We start from the raw sequence: 16,598 nt of genomic DNA on the forward strand, positions 1-16,598 counted from the left end.
GGGGGAGATTCCCTCCCTAGAAAACACCAGAGCAGTGGGTGAGAGGAGCGACGGCACTCTACCGCTCAACAAAGTGAAGACGAATCCTCAAACCCTGGCATGTTTTCATTTGGATTTGAATGTCTGTGCCACACTATGACACACCCAGGCAGTCTGGACCAGGTAGGCAGGTCCGATTATCAGAGATGGAAGCCAGGGCGACGGTTCTCTCTGGGCTCTGGCTGGATAAAATAAAGGGGCCTCGAGGTAGTGGGTGAACATCAAAGGCTGTTTTCCCAGCCTGACGGCGGGGCTTGTTTGCCTGCTCCGTGCTGGGCGCCGCATGCTAATCGGACGAGGCGCAGGCCGGCCTCGCCGCCGCACACGCCGGCTGGACGCACACACACACACAGGCTGATTGGATGGCACAGACACACACCCGCAGGGCATAGACCTTCACAAATAGTTAGAGAGATAGAGAGAGAGAGAGATTAGAGAGAGAAAGACAATGTACAAGGCAAGGACACAAACAGCCAGGCAGGCAGGCAAGCGAGCAGAGATGATAAAGTAAGGAAACAGATGTTAAATGAAACGAGCAGTCTGAACGGCCCCCACTGAGCATGTGTGTGATTCCATCACCCCTCAGTGTCTTCTCCATCTCCATGGAGGCTGGAGCCCCCTCGCTAAGACACCCCGACTCTGGGCCGCTAACGTGCATGTCCGCTGACCCCTGAGCTTGATGAGCCATCCCGCGCGGTGGGGGAGTCTGGACCCAGAACAACACGGGCTCGCGGAGTAACCAGTCCACTTACAGTACGGGGAACACAGTGCTTCGCCACGCGGCAGATGAAAAGCTCATTTGTTAGGCCATTAAATTCAATGTCCCCCATTAACGGGCCTTCGGAAAATCTAATTAAAGAGCAATTCAACAAAAACAGGAGAGATGCAGTGTTTGTTGTTCAATAGCACGGGGGGGGGCAGCTGGAACCAGTGTATTGTACCAACTTGCACGGCTCTATGAATACTAATGGCTATCTGTAGATGGACCAGGAGGAGCCGTGGACAGACCGGTCGTTGTTTGTAAAGGGGACGGGCTTTTGTCCTTTGTTTCAATGGGCTTCATGAGTGCCTTTATGGGGGTTTGACCTAGATGCACACTGGCCCCTGTCTAGGATGGACTCCGGGGAGAACACTGACAAAGATAGGGGCAAGTGAGAGGAGGCCTCGACGGTAGGACACACACACCTTAACCACAATCGGACAAAAGGACAGTCTCGCTCACCTCTTGTTGCCCTGGGAGACGTCTTTGGTCCCTGTCCGTGTGGGGGTCTGCCTGTTTGTCGTCTGTCCCACAGAAGCCTGTAAGGAGGAGGGGGGGGGGGGGGGGGGGGGGGGGGAGGAGAGAGAGAGAGAGAGAGAGAGAGAGAGAGAGAGAGAGAGAGAGAGAGAGAGAGAGAGAGGAGAGAGAGAGAGAGAGAGAGAGAGAGAGAGAGAGAAGAGAGAGAGAGAGAGAGAGAGAGAGAGGAGGGGAGAGAGCGGAGGGGAGGGGGAGGAGAGAGAGGGAGAGAGACAGGACAGAGGTCAAGGCCAGGCAGCTGACATCTCTGTTGGGGTAGTGACACCAAGGTAATATTGTCTCTTCCTGGCTGGGAGGAGCGCGTGTGACTGAAGAGGCTGTCTCGCCTCTGCAGCGCTGAGCTGGGCTACAAACAAACAGCTACACGCAGGCACATGTACACACCCACACCCGGTTCACACAAACACACTTAGAGAGGGAGCGCAGAGGGATGGGGGGGGTATGTAAAGCTTCGGGGAGGCATTTGTTTACCCCCACACGCAGCCCTGGGAAGCCAGGAATACCTAACCAGATCAGAGCAGACTAAAGGTCACGCTGCAGCAGACAGCAAACAGCAGGTCACTATGGTCAAATACGTTTTAAAGAGACTGCTGTGTGTGTGTGTCTGTGTGTGTATGTATAGAGTACGGCAGGTTACAGGAAAACCTAAATTTATCAGCTGCAAGGGGGGAAAATGACAGTAAAAGCCTTGTTTTACAGTTCCTACTCTGAAGATTAAAAGATTCTGCAATGAAGGTCTACATAGAACCACACCGCCGCGCAATTTCTCCTGGAGATATAACCTGTCCAGGAATAACAAGTTATGGGCCTTAGGCCCTCGGTCGAACCTATAGAGCTTCCTCGGCTCTCTCTCTCTCTGAGTGTGCGTGTGTGTCAGTGACTGGACTCATCCCACACTACATCCATTTTTCTCTGCTGAGACACACTTTCTCTAGACAGGGGAATGGAGAGAGGAGGAGGGGATGAAGGAGAATAACAAAGAGGGGGTGTGAGGGTGGAGGGGGTGAGCACAGCTCTGGGAGATGAGAGAAACAGGGAAAGTGTGGTACGTCTGTGTGTGTGTGTGTGTGTGTGTGTCGGTCCGGATTTCTTCAGCTGGAAGATTTCCCCTGTGATCGTATTGTGAAATACCCGGTGTGGGTTAACCCTAACCCTGATACGGGCGACACTTAAAGTTTGCGGACGGAACGGGGGTGTGTGCGTTTGTGTGTGTGTGAGAGAGAGATGGAGAGGGACAAGAGAGAGAGAGGTGTATGTGTGCGGGGAACAAGAGGAGATAAAAAAAAGAGGGGGAGGGGGGGGGGATGGTGGAGAGAGAGGAGAGGAGCGTTAGAGAGTGGAGCAAGACAGCTCCTTTGTTCTCCCTGCCACACAGGATCCCATTTTAATGTTTAATGGAGCTCTGAGACACAGCAGCCATCTCCTCCGACAGGGGAGAGAACGGGGAGAGAGAGAGAGACATAGAGACACACACACACACTTCCATTACCACTGGTAAAACAAGACGTGGAAAACAAATGCACTTGATCAGACCTCACAACAAATGAGAATTTATCGGTGCACACAGAACACGAGCCCTCCGCTGTCTGTGTGCGACCAATTCTCGTCCTCCCTGTGGATATGCTAAAAATCGCTAGTAGCTCAAATGCACTCTGGCTATCTTGGCTGGCTAATAACCAGCAACAACACACACACGTACACACACGTACACACACTGCTACCCTGGCCTGGAGCCAACAACAACCAACCCACTAACAGGAATAATCTAACACCGAACTACCAGGCCTTCCAGTACCTGCAGCACTAAAGACCCCAGGGCCTGGGCTACAAGGATTTATCTATCCGTAGCCCTCTCCCTCCATCATAACACCCCCTTTTCTTCACAATAAATCATATTTCTTGTTGCTCTCCACTCCTCTCACCTTCTGTGGCCCTCTGCATATGGGGCATACAATACGCCCCGTCGCTCCTTTTAGCCTCTGCACTTCTCCTCTGCAACATGTTGCTGTTACTCCACTACTTTCATGGCCGTTTTCTAGGAGTCTATTATCCCTCTAGTTCAGCCATAAGGCCACTAATTGATTGTCTGATGGTAGGTATTTTTACCTCGAGCGCAGTGTGTGTCTGTGTGTGTGTGTGTGTGTGTGTGAGTGAGAGAGAGAGAGAGAGAGACAGCTACTGTGTGAGCAGTCCTATAGAGAAGACAGGAGATGCAGCAGGCTGCTAATCACATTCTGGGGCCTTAACAGCAGTGGATCAATCGCTCGTCACAGCTGTTCTCTCACACACACACACACACACACACCAGAAATACATGTGTGCTACTCATACCGAGGCACACCACACAGACAGACATGTACAGACCATCCCAGCAGACAGACCCAACATGGGGCCGGACAACACCATGGAAACATGGGAAATTTGGTTTCATCGACTTGTCACTAGAGTACTCGCGCGCACACACAACCACACCTTTCCTATGTGTGTGTGTGTGTGTGAGAAACAGCTACTGTATGTGCATCTGCAGGCTGGCAAATGCTGTATGCCCAGTGACAGCAGCACAGATTAGAAAATGATATTTATTGGGGCTTGTTCAGGCAAGGCTGTCCACTGTCCAGACACCATTTTTCATTCGCCGATGAAAGGAGGAGGAGGGAGGACACACACATCTTAATTAACCCAGAGGAGATGGAAGGAGAGCACAGTAGAAAGGACAGAGAACGAGAGAGGGCTGGAGAGAGGAAGACAAAACAGGATCAGGGGGGGGGGGACATGGGGGAAACACACGTGCGAGAGAAGGAGAGAAAGACACACACCACAACAACAAAAACAACGACAAAAACAACAACACGGAGACCAAGTCTGTTCATCTTCACAACGAAGAATGATCTTCAACCCTATCTACCGTGTCATCGGTGTGTGAGTGTGCGTCTGTCTGTGTGTGTGTGCGTGAGTGTGTGCGTGTGTTATCTGTGATAGGAGCAGCAGACATCCACTCAGCTCTTTGAAAGGCATCAAACGCCAGAGGAGGAGGGTGATGAAGGAAGCCCCGCCGTCCTGTCCTCCCAGAAAGGCCTGACTCATCGTTTCCCCGGCTCTCCGTCAGCCACTCCGTGCAGCGCGGGACAGGACGGGGGGGGGGGGGGGGGGGCAGGAGATGGAACCCAACAGGCTCATGATGTTGCCCATCGCGGCCTGGCTGGGTACAGTCCCATTTTACGGGGCGTTGGGTTCTGTTCCAGATGGAGGTGGCGTCGGGTCTACCTCTAAATCCGGGGCGAGGCGTTGTGCCGACGTGTTCGACGAGTCTCTGAGGTGGCCGTCGGGCCGGGCCGAATCATTGTGGAAGCAACTACGTTTGTGTTCCTGTTGCCTCCCTGCTCTCATTCTATCAGTCACACATACACACACACACACACCCCTAGACCTGCTTCATTGTGAAACGCAGCCAGAAAAGAAGCCCGAGCACTCTAAATCTTCCTGACACTGGACTACTCAGGAATAGCAACACAACAACGTGGCCCTTAAAGACTGCTTGAGCACAAAAGGGAACACATGATTGAGTACTAAAGGCGATGAAAAGGAACTACAACACTAACACACGTCGTCGGAATATAATAAGAGCGTCTGCTAAATGTAAATGTAATATCAGTAACGCGCTCATCGGAAGGAGGCGGGGTTTAGACCTGGGGGGGGGGGGCACTGTGGCAGGGATCATTCTGGGTTGCTCAAGCAGAGTTTTTAGTTCATGTTTGTGAAGCCTTAAGCCCTAATGGGTAGCAGAGGGCAAGAAGGAGAGGGGGAGGAGGGGAGGGAGACAGAGAGAGAGGATGAGACAAGGAGAGAGAGAGAGAGAGACAGAGCGAGAGAGAAACACATAGAAAGAAACAGAGAGAGAGAAAGAGAGAGACACCGAGAGAGAAACAGAGAGAGAGAAACAGAGAGAGCGAGAGAATGAGAAAGAGAGACACAGAGAGCGAGCGAGAGAGAGAAACACAGAGAGAAACGGAGAGAGAGAGAACAGAACCCCCCGGGGAGGGAGATGAAGTCAAACGAAGAACAGGAAACATTAAAAGGCAATAGAGGATGTGCGTTCACTGCATTCCAAACAAGCGGGAGGACAGGAGCAGGCAGCGGGGCGGGGCCTCCTCTGCTCGGCTCGCTTAGCAGATGTGCAGCGCTGCCAGCGTTGTTTTTAGAACTTTACACACACACACGGCCACTTGAAAACAGCTGGACGCCAATCGGAGCAATTGAGCCTTTAAATGGGTTATCTGTGAGGGCCCTTACGGAGGCAGACTTCCACACAGCTCCTCTCCCTGTACCTGCTGCTGCACCTCCATCAGACGGAGGAAATGAACTAAGCCAACCGGCGTTGTGGTTTTCCTGGTGTGTGTGTGCGCGGTGGAGCTCCAGTGCTCTGAAGCTGTGGTGTGTGTTGACGGGAGATTAGAGCCGGGGTGACAGGGGGACTTTGGACTTTAATGGCAGCTGTCTCTGGTCGAGGCTGCCAGCCCCTCAACATGTCTGCTCAATTATGGAGGAGAGGAGCGATGGAGGGAGGGATGACACAGAAGAGACACACCCAGAGCCACAGATGTTCCGGAAAGCATCTGGAACATCACACACACACACACTGTAAGCGGCAGACCTTTTGTTTTGATGAGTGTTCCTTGTTCCTGCTATTCTACATCAAGTAAGAAACGCCTGCCATCTTGTTCCAAATCACACGGTTGCGTTTCAGCCTGGGCGCTTTTCCATGTAAGCAATTTGAACAACAGACGGTTAAAAAACAAAACAAAAACAGTCCTTGCGAGCTTACTTGACTGGACAAACGTGTGCTCGCACTGCCCCCCCCTCCCCCGACATCAGCCCGTCAACCCTCCCTGTGTCTTCATCACGCAGCCTGGGACAATGGGTGACCTTTGAACCCCTGAACCCTGGGCCCTCCTTTATTGACTGTTCAACACACCCCCACCCCTTCCACTGCTCTTACTCTACCTCCCTAAAGGTCTATTATCTCAGAACCCCCCCCTCCCCCTCCCCCTCCATCCCTTTCCCCTCGTGAGCCAGAAGTGGGGCCAGTATAGGTGCACACAGCCACAGTCAGAGAGAGGGATAGTCAGGCTAACTGTCCTATGGGAGGGGAGGTGAGTAGAATCCTCAAGCAACGTGGGAGGCAGCAACTTAAAGGGAGAAGAAATAATAAGCAGAAAACCACGGGGTGAAAACAGCAGAAGAGAAGGAAGGAAAAGACGAAGGAAGCTCAGCTACAAAGAGTGAGCCTGCTAATGGAAACTCCTTGAGCTGGACTTTAAGACCCCCCCGCCTCCCTCTCTCTCCCTCTCTCTCTCCCTCTCTCTCTCTCTCCCCGAGGACAAGACCTTCCTCAGACCCGAGGCTCCACGCCTGCAGGCTATGCTGCTGACTCACTACAATAAGAGCGAGGAGGGCGATGCATGAGTCCTTTCCTGGCGCTGGTGAAGTTGGAGCCGGACTCCAAGAGGTGGTGGGAGTCACCATCGTAGGCCCCCTGAGGAGACCGAGAAGGTCCGGGCGGAGGTGGGAGTGGTGTGGGTCATGGAAACAAGAGGAGCGCTGGAGGGGACACATCAAGAGGAGGGAGGGCTTCCTGTGTAGAAGTCAAGGGTCAAGAGGGGCTAGTTCCTCAGGAACCACAGACCTTAAAGCCTCTTCAAACCCAGCGACGTATGGCATCCAAACACGGATACCACGGTAACCAACAACACAAACTCATCCTAATTTGATCCCGGTATTAGGGATTGCTTCGACCAAAACGCCGGTGACAGCGGCAGATACAAGCCACCCGGCTGGACCAGAAGACTCCACACAACGGCAGTCCCTGGCACCGAATCTCAACTCGTACGCTTTCTAGACTGTCCCACCCCGGAGCCCCAAGCCTGCCCTGACAGAAAAACAGGACACACAAGAAGAAACCTCTTCAGGAGCGCTGAGCTTGACAGGCCCCATTCATCCTCCCTTCTGCCAGACACCATGTCACTTCCGAGGCAATTATGACAGGGAGTGGTGTGGGGCCTTTGTGTCGGCGTGTGTGTGTGTGTGTGTGTGTGTGGCTGAATGACGGGGAGAAATGGAGGCCGGTGAAGACCGACGTCTCGCGTGTGCTGTGTGGTGATATATCCGTGATTATTCGCAGATATTAATTGCAGCTTTCTACAGCCCCGAGATTTAGGGTCCCGCTTGTGTCTGGGTGAGCTGATAGGGGAACCGTTTGGTCGTGCAAACAGCATGCCATCGTGAATCTACTGCGCGGGACTTTGTGACATCGATGGCCATGAGCTGGGTGAGCCAGCCATACTGTGGTACACAGTGCATATATGGCACAAGCGCCCCCTTAAACTGTAGGCTTGAACCCCACGACAGAATACAGCAACTGGTATGTTTTTCTCCCTCGCAAAACATGCTCACACACGGATGGTACAGTATCCACAGTATCCACACGCACACGCACACACACACACGACACTCACTAAATCAGCATGACAGAGCCAGACACACACGCGCGCTCACGAATACACGCTTACTAAATCAGCAGGCTAGAACAAGAGCCAGGTCTCCAGCCAGAAGAGAGGTCATTTGGAGGATAGATGATAGGGATCAGGGTGAGATGGAGGGAGGGAAACAGATAGAGAGGGGGTGGAGGGAGAGAGAGACAGAGAAAGAGAAGCCAGGAGGTAGAAGGACAAACCGAGAGGAACAGAGAGAGAGAGAGAGATGGAGAGATATGATGATGAAAGTGACAGAGCTACGTCTGTGAGCGACAAAGCCACTCGGGTGGAACGTCCAGCTGCTTGGAGAATACCTGCCACTTCACACACACACAGCACTCAATAAGAAGAAAACGCACACACACTAAAATGCACACATATATTCGCACTTAGCTGAAGGTCCCAGAATAGAAGCTTCAACCTGTCATAAACACTGAGCCGGGCGTGACAAAAGCGATTCATTTAGAGCCTTTGATCAAATGTGACATTTCTTATTCAAAACAAAAACACAACAACAAAAGCCTCTCTGTGAGGGGAAAAGATGATCCTTTGTTGTATTATGGATGTCCTGATTCCACGTGCACAGTTGCACAATTGTCCCAAATGAAAGAAGTGGAAGCGACGGGGAGAGGAAGGGAGGTAGGGAAGATGGGAGAGCATCGTGTGTGTGCGTGTGTGTGTGTGCGCGGGTGGGTGTGCATGCGTGCATCGCAGATGAGGTAAAGCAGACACTCGCATTACTTTGACCTATCGAAACCAGATACCCTTCTGCAAAGAATAGATATCTCTGATTTACCTAGTGTGAGTGTGTTTATAGCGGAGGAGGGCTGCTTGTAATGAAGGCAGTCAAAGTCTACCTTCCAAGGCCTGGCTAACATTGGCTCGCCGGTTTAACACACGCAAGGCAGGCAGCTGCACACATCAACAAGGGATCACAGGTGGCCATCTAAAGCCGTCAGATTATTGCTATGGAAACATCAGAGGCCGCAGGCCCCTTCACAAAAAACGGAGGCGATCTGTGCCAGCTCGATGCAGTTCACTGCTAATGTTCCTGGTGTAGCGCGCGTGCTAGCGTGCTAGCGTGGAGGCGTGGCTGGAAGTGAGCGCTAGCGCCGGGCTAACTGTTCTGTTCCTTTAGGGGCCAGCAGAGAGCAGAGGTTTAGCATGGCAAGTTAGCGTAGTAGTGTTATAGTTGAGGGTGCAAGCTACGGACGGATGCAGGACGGGGGGAAGGTTACAGGCAGACGGCCGGGGTCAAAGCTGGGCCCTGGAGACGGACGGAGGATGAAGAGAAGGACGGCTGGAGCAGAGCTGCCTGATTGGAGCGGCTTCCTCCCCGCGGTGGACTGCTGTATGTATTCAACAATGACCAAACAAGGCCTGGCTCTTTAGAAGATTAGTGGTAATCTGGTTTAATGCATCAAAGACAAGGGAAGAGAGAGAGAGAGAGAGAGAGGGCGAGAGGAGAGAGCGAGAGGAGAGAGCGAGAGCGAGAGCGAGAGAGAGAGAGAGAGAGAGAAAGAAAGAGGAGGGGTAAGAGAGGGAGAGAGAGGACGGAGAAAGGAGAGTTTGTCTTGATCTTGGTCAGGCAAATCAGAACACTTCAAATCACCCACTGCTACTGTATGAATAAACAGAAACAAATGAATCTGTTCAATAAAAAAAAAAACTCCTGGTTTGTAAACTACTGTGATCAAATAGGCGAGCTTTAATGAAAGCGCGTGGAAAGAGGGGAGATGGAGACAGCGATGAGGGGAGAGAAGGAAATGGCAAATGAAGCTTTCCCTTTGATGCGTGGAGCTCTCTGGGGGTGGCTGTGTGTGTGTGAGTGTGTATGTGTGTTTGGGGGGGGGGGGGGGGGGCATGACAGACGCCTGGAGGCAGAGTGGGTGATGCTGCTGCCTCAGTGTGAAATGCAGTGTGTGTGTGTGTGCATGTATACGCACCACGAAGCACCGTGGAAAACGAACCAAGTTGAATTGCCAGAACCAATCCTCAGCATAACCCACTTTCACAATTAACTACAACGAGCCAAAACACTTTGTCTCTACCCATGTGGTCTAGAGTCAGACAGGGAGTCTGTCCTGAACAGCCAGCCAGCCTTTTTTTTTTTTTTATCTGTCAGTCAGTCAGTCTGTCAGTGTGCCCCCCCCCCCCCCCCCTTTACAGATGAGTGGGCAGGGACAGCGAGCCCTGGGGGCCTGGCCGAGCGTGAGAGCTGGGTCAAATGCACCCCGCCACTTCAGAGACCGCCAGCTCGCCAGCTACACGGGGGACGCAGGCTGGCTTCCTGCTGAGGACGCTCTCCACTGGAGCAAACATGTTGACTCGCCGCTACATTAACCAGGCAGGGGTACACACGCCCACACTCACACATAGACACAGACTTGGGTACGCACACACACACACACAAGCTTCTTCAAGGTCCAAACAACTGTTTCTGCACAAGGGAAATGGGTCTCTCGGCCTATGCTCCTGTCGTCCGTTCTCAAACTGATGTCCTTCCGACTGGCAGCCTGCTATTTAAACCGACTGACGGAGATAGACAGGTGAAAATGGGAAAAATTTAGCGGGGGGGTAGGGTGGTGGTATCTGTAAGAACAAAAAGATCCGCAATCCATGCAGACTTCTGGCATTTTCATCTAGGCAAATCTTTGCCAGTGCTATAAGGTGTATAATGCACTGTTGTGAGGATGGAGATGCTAAACGGGACCCCCCCACACCCACCCCTCAACTCCAACTTGCAGGCACACACACACACTTGTTCTAAAAAATCTAATAAAAATCTAAATGGGCCGGCCAGCTGTCTGTCAGATGTGATCAAAGACGAGGAGCTCCTTTTGAGATGCACCCGTCCTAGGAGAACCGTCCATCAGAGCTCTGCATCGGCTGGCTCTCTGTACTGGTAAACACGCTGCTTTGCTGGGAAAGCACGTGCACACGCACACACACGCGCGCTCTCTCACAAACACTCTCCTACACAAACACACACACACACTCTCACACACACACAAAAACACACACACACACACACACACACACACACACACAAAAACACACACACACAAACACTCAGAAAGAAAACAGACAGAGAGGAACAATGTGTGTGTGACCAGAACAATAACAAGCATTCCATCATGAGTGGGTCCTCTGGTTCAGAAAGGAAGGAACAGCTTTATAATGAAGAGGTAAGAAAGGGACCAAGGATGGTAGGAAGGACCCAGGGAGCAAGGACCCAGGGAGCAAGGACCCAGGGAGCAAGGACCCAGGGAGCAAGGACCCAGGGAGCAAGGACTCAGGGAGCAAGGACTCGGGGAGCAAGGACTCGGGGAGCAAGGACTCAGGGAGCAAGGACTCAGGGAGCAAGGAGGGACACGAGAAACAAGTGTGTCTCCTCTGCATGACTTAAGCTTATGCTTCGCTGTATCCATGTGACCGCTGCAGCACATCACACCTCCCCGCCGCTTCTCCAAGGGGGAGGGGTGGGCAAGCCCTCATGAGCGAGGAGAGAGAGAGAGAGAGAGACGGACAGCGGTGCAGCGGCTGATGTAGTCATCGTTAATTCATGGCAATGAAAGGAGGAACACTGGGCCCCTCGCCTGCTCCCCACGCCTCATTAAAACGCTCCACGTGCTCAGGCCCCGCCCCCTCAACCATGCCTTAACCCCCAGAATCAGAATCAGAATGGGATTTATTCGCCATGAAAGTTTGCACAGACAAGGAATTTGCTTTGGCAGGAAGGTGCATACAATAAACATATACCTACAATTTAAATATGTGGACTATCTATACTAAGGGTACATAAACTAGCAGTACTAAGTGGGATTAGAATATAATTAAATATACAATAAAATAAAATATAAGTTGCCGTAAATTACAATATAAAAATACAAAAATACAAATATTACAAAAAATACAAATGTACAAGATACCATTTTGTAATGCAGTGCAAAGCAGTGTGTTTTAAGCAAGAAGTCATTAGAGTCAGTGTGGTCCCTTGGCCTTGTTGAAGAGGCCAACAGCGGAAGGGAAGAAACTGTTTTTGTGGCGTGAGGTATTGGTCCCGATGGACCGTCTCAACACCACTCCACTCTCTCCCCTGTCCATTTCTGCCCTGAATCTCTCCACCCCCCCCTCGCTCTCTCTCTCTCTCATTCTCTCTCTCTACCCACCACTCTGAACTTGACGCATCTCTCTTTACTTCTCATTTGTGCATCACTCAACGCCCCCTTTCCCTCTGTCTTCATCCCTCCATCCCGTCCCTTCTCTCCCCCTCTCCAAACCCCACACAGGCAGAGCGTGACGGAGGAGGGAGGCGCTCGGCAGCCAGGCCTGAAGGGTGGCGGGGAGGATGTGCGAGAAAGAGAGTGAGCAAGAGAGACAGTGAGAGAGAGGGAGAGAGAGAAACAGCGAGAGAGAGAGAGACAGCAAAATAGAGACAGCGAGAGAGAGACACAGTGAGAGAGACAGCAAGAGTGAGAAACACAGTGAGAGAGAGAGAGATACAGAGGGACAGTGAGAAACAGAGGTGTCAGTAGGAGCAGTGACAGCGTGTTGTCAGGGGTGACGGTGTGTCTCGCACAGTGAATGACAGTGATGAATTGTTTTGGGTCCGGCTCCACAGGGATGACAGTCCCAAACGACGGGATGGTGTGTGGAGAAGAATGGATTTTTATTAGCTCTCAGGGGAGGACATGAGGCTCACTTCCCTTTATAAGGTCCTCGGGGGGATTAGCAGAGGAGCTATTAAAGATGGTTTAAATATGGAGGTTTTTTTAAGTCTGTGATTTCCATAGCCTTGTCTTATCTCAGAGCGAGCTCATTACTGAAAATGGAACTCAAAACCTGTACAGACACACACACACAGCCGGACGTAAACTGTTAAGTTTCCACGTAATAAGAACCAAATCTGTGGGTGAGCGTTCCACATGTGTGGCTGCGCCCTGACCACAATCCCCAAGGTAGCGGACTCTACCGGTCGCTCCTCATTACGGTCGTCGCGCCAACTAAACCAGCATATGACCAACCCGCATCCGCGGTGCCGTTTGGGGAAACGCGGATGCTAACAGACGCCAGGACCTGGGAGAGGTGGAATTAACCCCCGCCGTCCTAAACGATTAGATCACCAAATCCCCCCCGCTTGGACGCCACAAACACCCACGGGAGCACTGGGACTGAAACAAAGCCTGCGCGTCCACTCGAATGAGATGTGACCACGGAGGAGCCGTGTGCTCTGTGGACGGCCTTGCTGACGCGAGCGCTGTCGTTAAGTGCTGCTCCGCCGAGGATGCCATTTGGAAGCCTGCTCGGCGGCCGTCTTTGGACGGGAGCTCCAGCCCGGCTCCTCTGGAGCCTGCTGCTGCTGCTGCTGCTGCTGCTGCTGGGGCCACAGAGGCTTCCGGCCAGCTGGGCTGGAGCGCGGCTCTGCCCATTCCCTGGGAGGAGAGTGGCAGTCCGGAGAGAGAGGGAGAGAGGGAGAGAGTGAAGTCCAACTGCTGCTGAGCTGGGTCTACAGTGAGAGGAATGCTGCTGGTTTTCTGGGCAAGGGAGAGGAGTGGCGGGCGGGCGAGAGAGAGCAAGAAAGAGTGGAGAGAAAGACAAGGAAAAATAGAGACAAAAAAAGGAAACAAAGAGAGAAGATACAGTAGGGCTGGCACAAGGAGAAAGGAAGGCAGGAGATAAGACTAACAGAGAGATACACAGACAGGAGTGAGATAGAGCAAGATGAGAGAGAGAGAGAGAGAGAGAGAGAGAGAGAGAGAGAGAGAGAGAGAGATAAGAATCAGGGCTGTAAATGCTAGCCCTCTGAGGAGTCCCAGCTGGGGGGCTGACTGAGCACAGCGACGTCATGCTGGTAGTTAGCTGTTTGCTCCACCTGCACAGCCTTGAGCTCGCACACACACACACACACACAACCAGGTGAAACGAGCACGGAACTCTAGTGGGGAGTTGCAGAGTTGTTTGAGCGAGTGAACACTGCTAACAATAGTGAAAACCAGTTGGAACTCACACCATAAACATTTAGACAGGTGACAAACTAAGACATAAGTGTTTCTCCGTCATTAGCGAGGGCAGGTCAGGGCACGGACCACAGAGAAAAGAGGGGGGGGGGGGGGAGGGAGACATAGATAAAGAGATTCAGAGGGGGGATGTGGCATTAAATTAACACTAATTAGAGGAAAATTGATTACACTGGGTGCATATTTTTTCCCCAGCGTTCCAGGGTTGCCATTGGTCTTTCGCCTTGACAGCCGCTGTGTGTGTGTCTGTGTCTGTGTGTGCGCCTGTGTGCGCATGTGAGGGAGAAAGTGCGCCCAACTGTATGGATTGGCCCCGACAGCTGCATCGTTCACGCTCCCAGCCGGGCCGTGTGAGGATGAGCCCGAGTTCAGACACATTCCGACGCTTGCTCCCGGATGATGTCAACAGACCTGGAGAGATGGGAGTATCTTTCACACACAGGCCTCGGTGGCTGGCGGGCGGGCTGGCTGGCTGGGTTCTCTACACTGTGGAGGATGGAGGGATGGAACGGGAGAAGGAGAGAGGGAGTGGGTGGGTGGGTGCACCCGCGAGAAGGGGAGAGACAGCGTTGAGGGGAGAGAGAATGAGAGAATCTCTCTCGTAGAGAGAGAGAGATTGATAAAGACTGTCAGGGAAAATGGGCGAGAGGGTGAGGTGTGGAGACTGCGGAAGACAGTAAAGAAAAGGAGAGGGAGGAGGAGAGAGAGAGACAGAAAGAGAGAGAGAGAGAGAGAGAAAGACAGAAAGAGAGAGAGAGAGAAAGAGCGAAAGTAGGAGATAGATCGACCGACCGAAGAGAGGAGTGAATTACACCACAGGGACCGTGTTAAGACCACAAGGCCATGTGGTTGAGGGAGATTGAGGAGACGCTGGGCTCTGCGTGTGAGTGTGTGTGAGTGAGTGAGTGCGTGCCTGGGTGGAGCTGGTTAGTGTGCAGGATGGATGGTGGTGCTGTGCCCTCACGCCGCCCACCCTGGAGCGGGCAGGATGGGCACCTCTGGCAGCCGGGGCTCAGGATTAATGGGCTGCACTGTGCGCCTTGCCACCTCTCCATCTGCTCCTCTGTCTCTGTGACACGTGGCACAGCGGGCAGACTGCGCCGCCAGCCGCACGCACGACCACAAAGCCTCAATCGCTCGCCCTGGACGTCTGTCTGCCTCTACCTCTCTCGTTTTCCTCACGCCCTAAATCTCAATCGCTCGCTCTTTCTGTCTCTCTCACACACATACACACCAATTGCTCATTCCCTCTCTCTCACACACACACACACCAGTGAGCTCCCCTCACCTCCAGTTTCCTCACACCCCCCCACAGTCTTTCAAGTGTGACTGACTCACTGCACCTGTCAGAGTCCCTCAGCTCTGCAGTCTGCCAAGCCTTCCACATCCACACACACAATCGGTCTCTGCACCTTATAACCACACACACACACACACAGAGCGACGAGTCGTGCTCGTCTCGGCTCACAAATCAGCCGCTTGGCTCCTGTCTGTGTTTGACCGATGGATCGTCTTTCACGCTCCCGAGACCAATATGGACGGCCACAATTACCACTAAACAACCTTGAGGAGCTGTGGCCAGCGCCCGGCCCACACCGCGGAAGGAGGGGAGGGGGGGGGCAGTCAGTCATCAATAGAGGGGGTGGGGGGGTGGGGGAGGGGGGCAGCAACGTGTGTGGGAGAGAGAGAGAGAGAGAGAGGATGGTGGAAAGAGATGGAGAAGCGAGGTGTGTGTGGGGGGGGGGGGGGTGCATGCTGGGGCACGCAAATGAAAGGGATAGAGGGGGTAATGAAGGGGAAAAGTGAGGGCGACCAGAAAAGAGGCACAGAATGCTTTAGTAGTGTCAGTGGACCAGAGGACAGGTGTGCTGGACCACAAGCTAGGATAGAGACCCACACACTGGACTGACGGCATCTTCCCGGTGGAGTTACCCCGTCACTCACGCCTGACAGATCTCGACACTTACCATTAGCTAGATAGAAGATCCAGTCAGAGCAATACCTCAGGAATGTCTCCAGCTACACAGAGACAGACATGGACTCAGGCCCGGGGGGGTTGGTTGGAAGGAAGGAAGGGGGGGAGAGGGGGAGAGAGAGAGAGAGAGAGAGAGAGAGAGAGAGAGAGAGAGAGAGAGCGACTGTATCCAAGGCTGCACGCATCCATACGTTGTGTCTCGGTGTGTGTTGGTGCACATGTGTGAGGGTGTAGTGGCGGGGTGTTGCGTGGCGGTTCGGCGGCTTCGTGAGAGCACGAGGAGCATGTTGGAAGGCACCTTGTGTGATATGTTGTGTATGTGCTACGAGGCAAGCGCCAACACGCCTGTCTCTCAGAGTTATGTACTGGCTTGTCCTTGTCTTGTAACCGAGTTGATGTCTGTGGAGAGAGAGAACATGTTTGTGGATGTGTTCTGGCGGTTAATAAGTGTTGGGCGTACGTGTGTGTGTGTGTGTGTGTAAGTGTGTGTGAGTCTATAAAAAGCTAGAGGAGCGTGTGGCAGCCTGTGAGGACGAATGAGCTCTTCAAGGTCCTCCAAACACAAACTTCCTCCGTCCCTCCTTCCTCTTCCTCCTTCCCCTCAACTCTCCCTTCTCCCTTTTTCTCTCGGCCTACACCTGACTTCCACCTTAGCCCCATGCCCTCTCCCTTCAATCCCTTTCCTCGCCCCTCGCCCCCTATTCCGCTCTGTAGAACGTTCCATCTCGTTCCACTCT

General features: G+C 52.8%; 1 protein-coding gene across 4 annotated transcripts in view; it reads right to left on the reverse strand.

The window, feature by feature from the left end:
* The window catches only part of ndst2a (N-deacetylase/N-sulfotransferase (heparan glucosaminyl) 2a), a 78,821-nt gene that overhangs the window by 25,148 nt on the left and 37,075 nt on the right, over positions 1-16,598 (reverse strand). For 2 of the 4 annotated variants that reach the window (XM_062463522.1, XM_062463521.1), the window contains exon 1: positions 1,262-1,334. The exons of the other annotated variants lie outside the window; for them this stretch is intronic. The gene's annotated coding sequence lies outside the window, so the exon portion shown is untranslated. Of the gene's footprint in view, positions 1-1,261; positions 1,335-16,598 lie in introns of those variants that run through there. 4 annotated transcript variants of the gene reach the window in all.

The sequence above is a fragment of the Osmerus eperlanus genome, chromosome 6 (genome assembly GCF_963692335.1).
Source record: "Osmerus eperlanus chromosome 6, fOsmEpe2.1, whole genome shotgun sequence".
Classification (NCBI taxonomy): Eukaryota; Metazoa; Chordata; class Actinopteri; order Osmeriformes; family Osmeridae; genus Osmerus; species Osmerus eperlanus.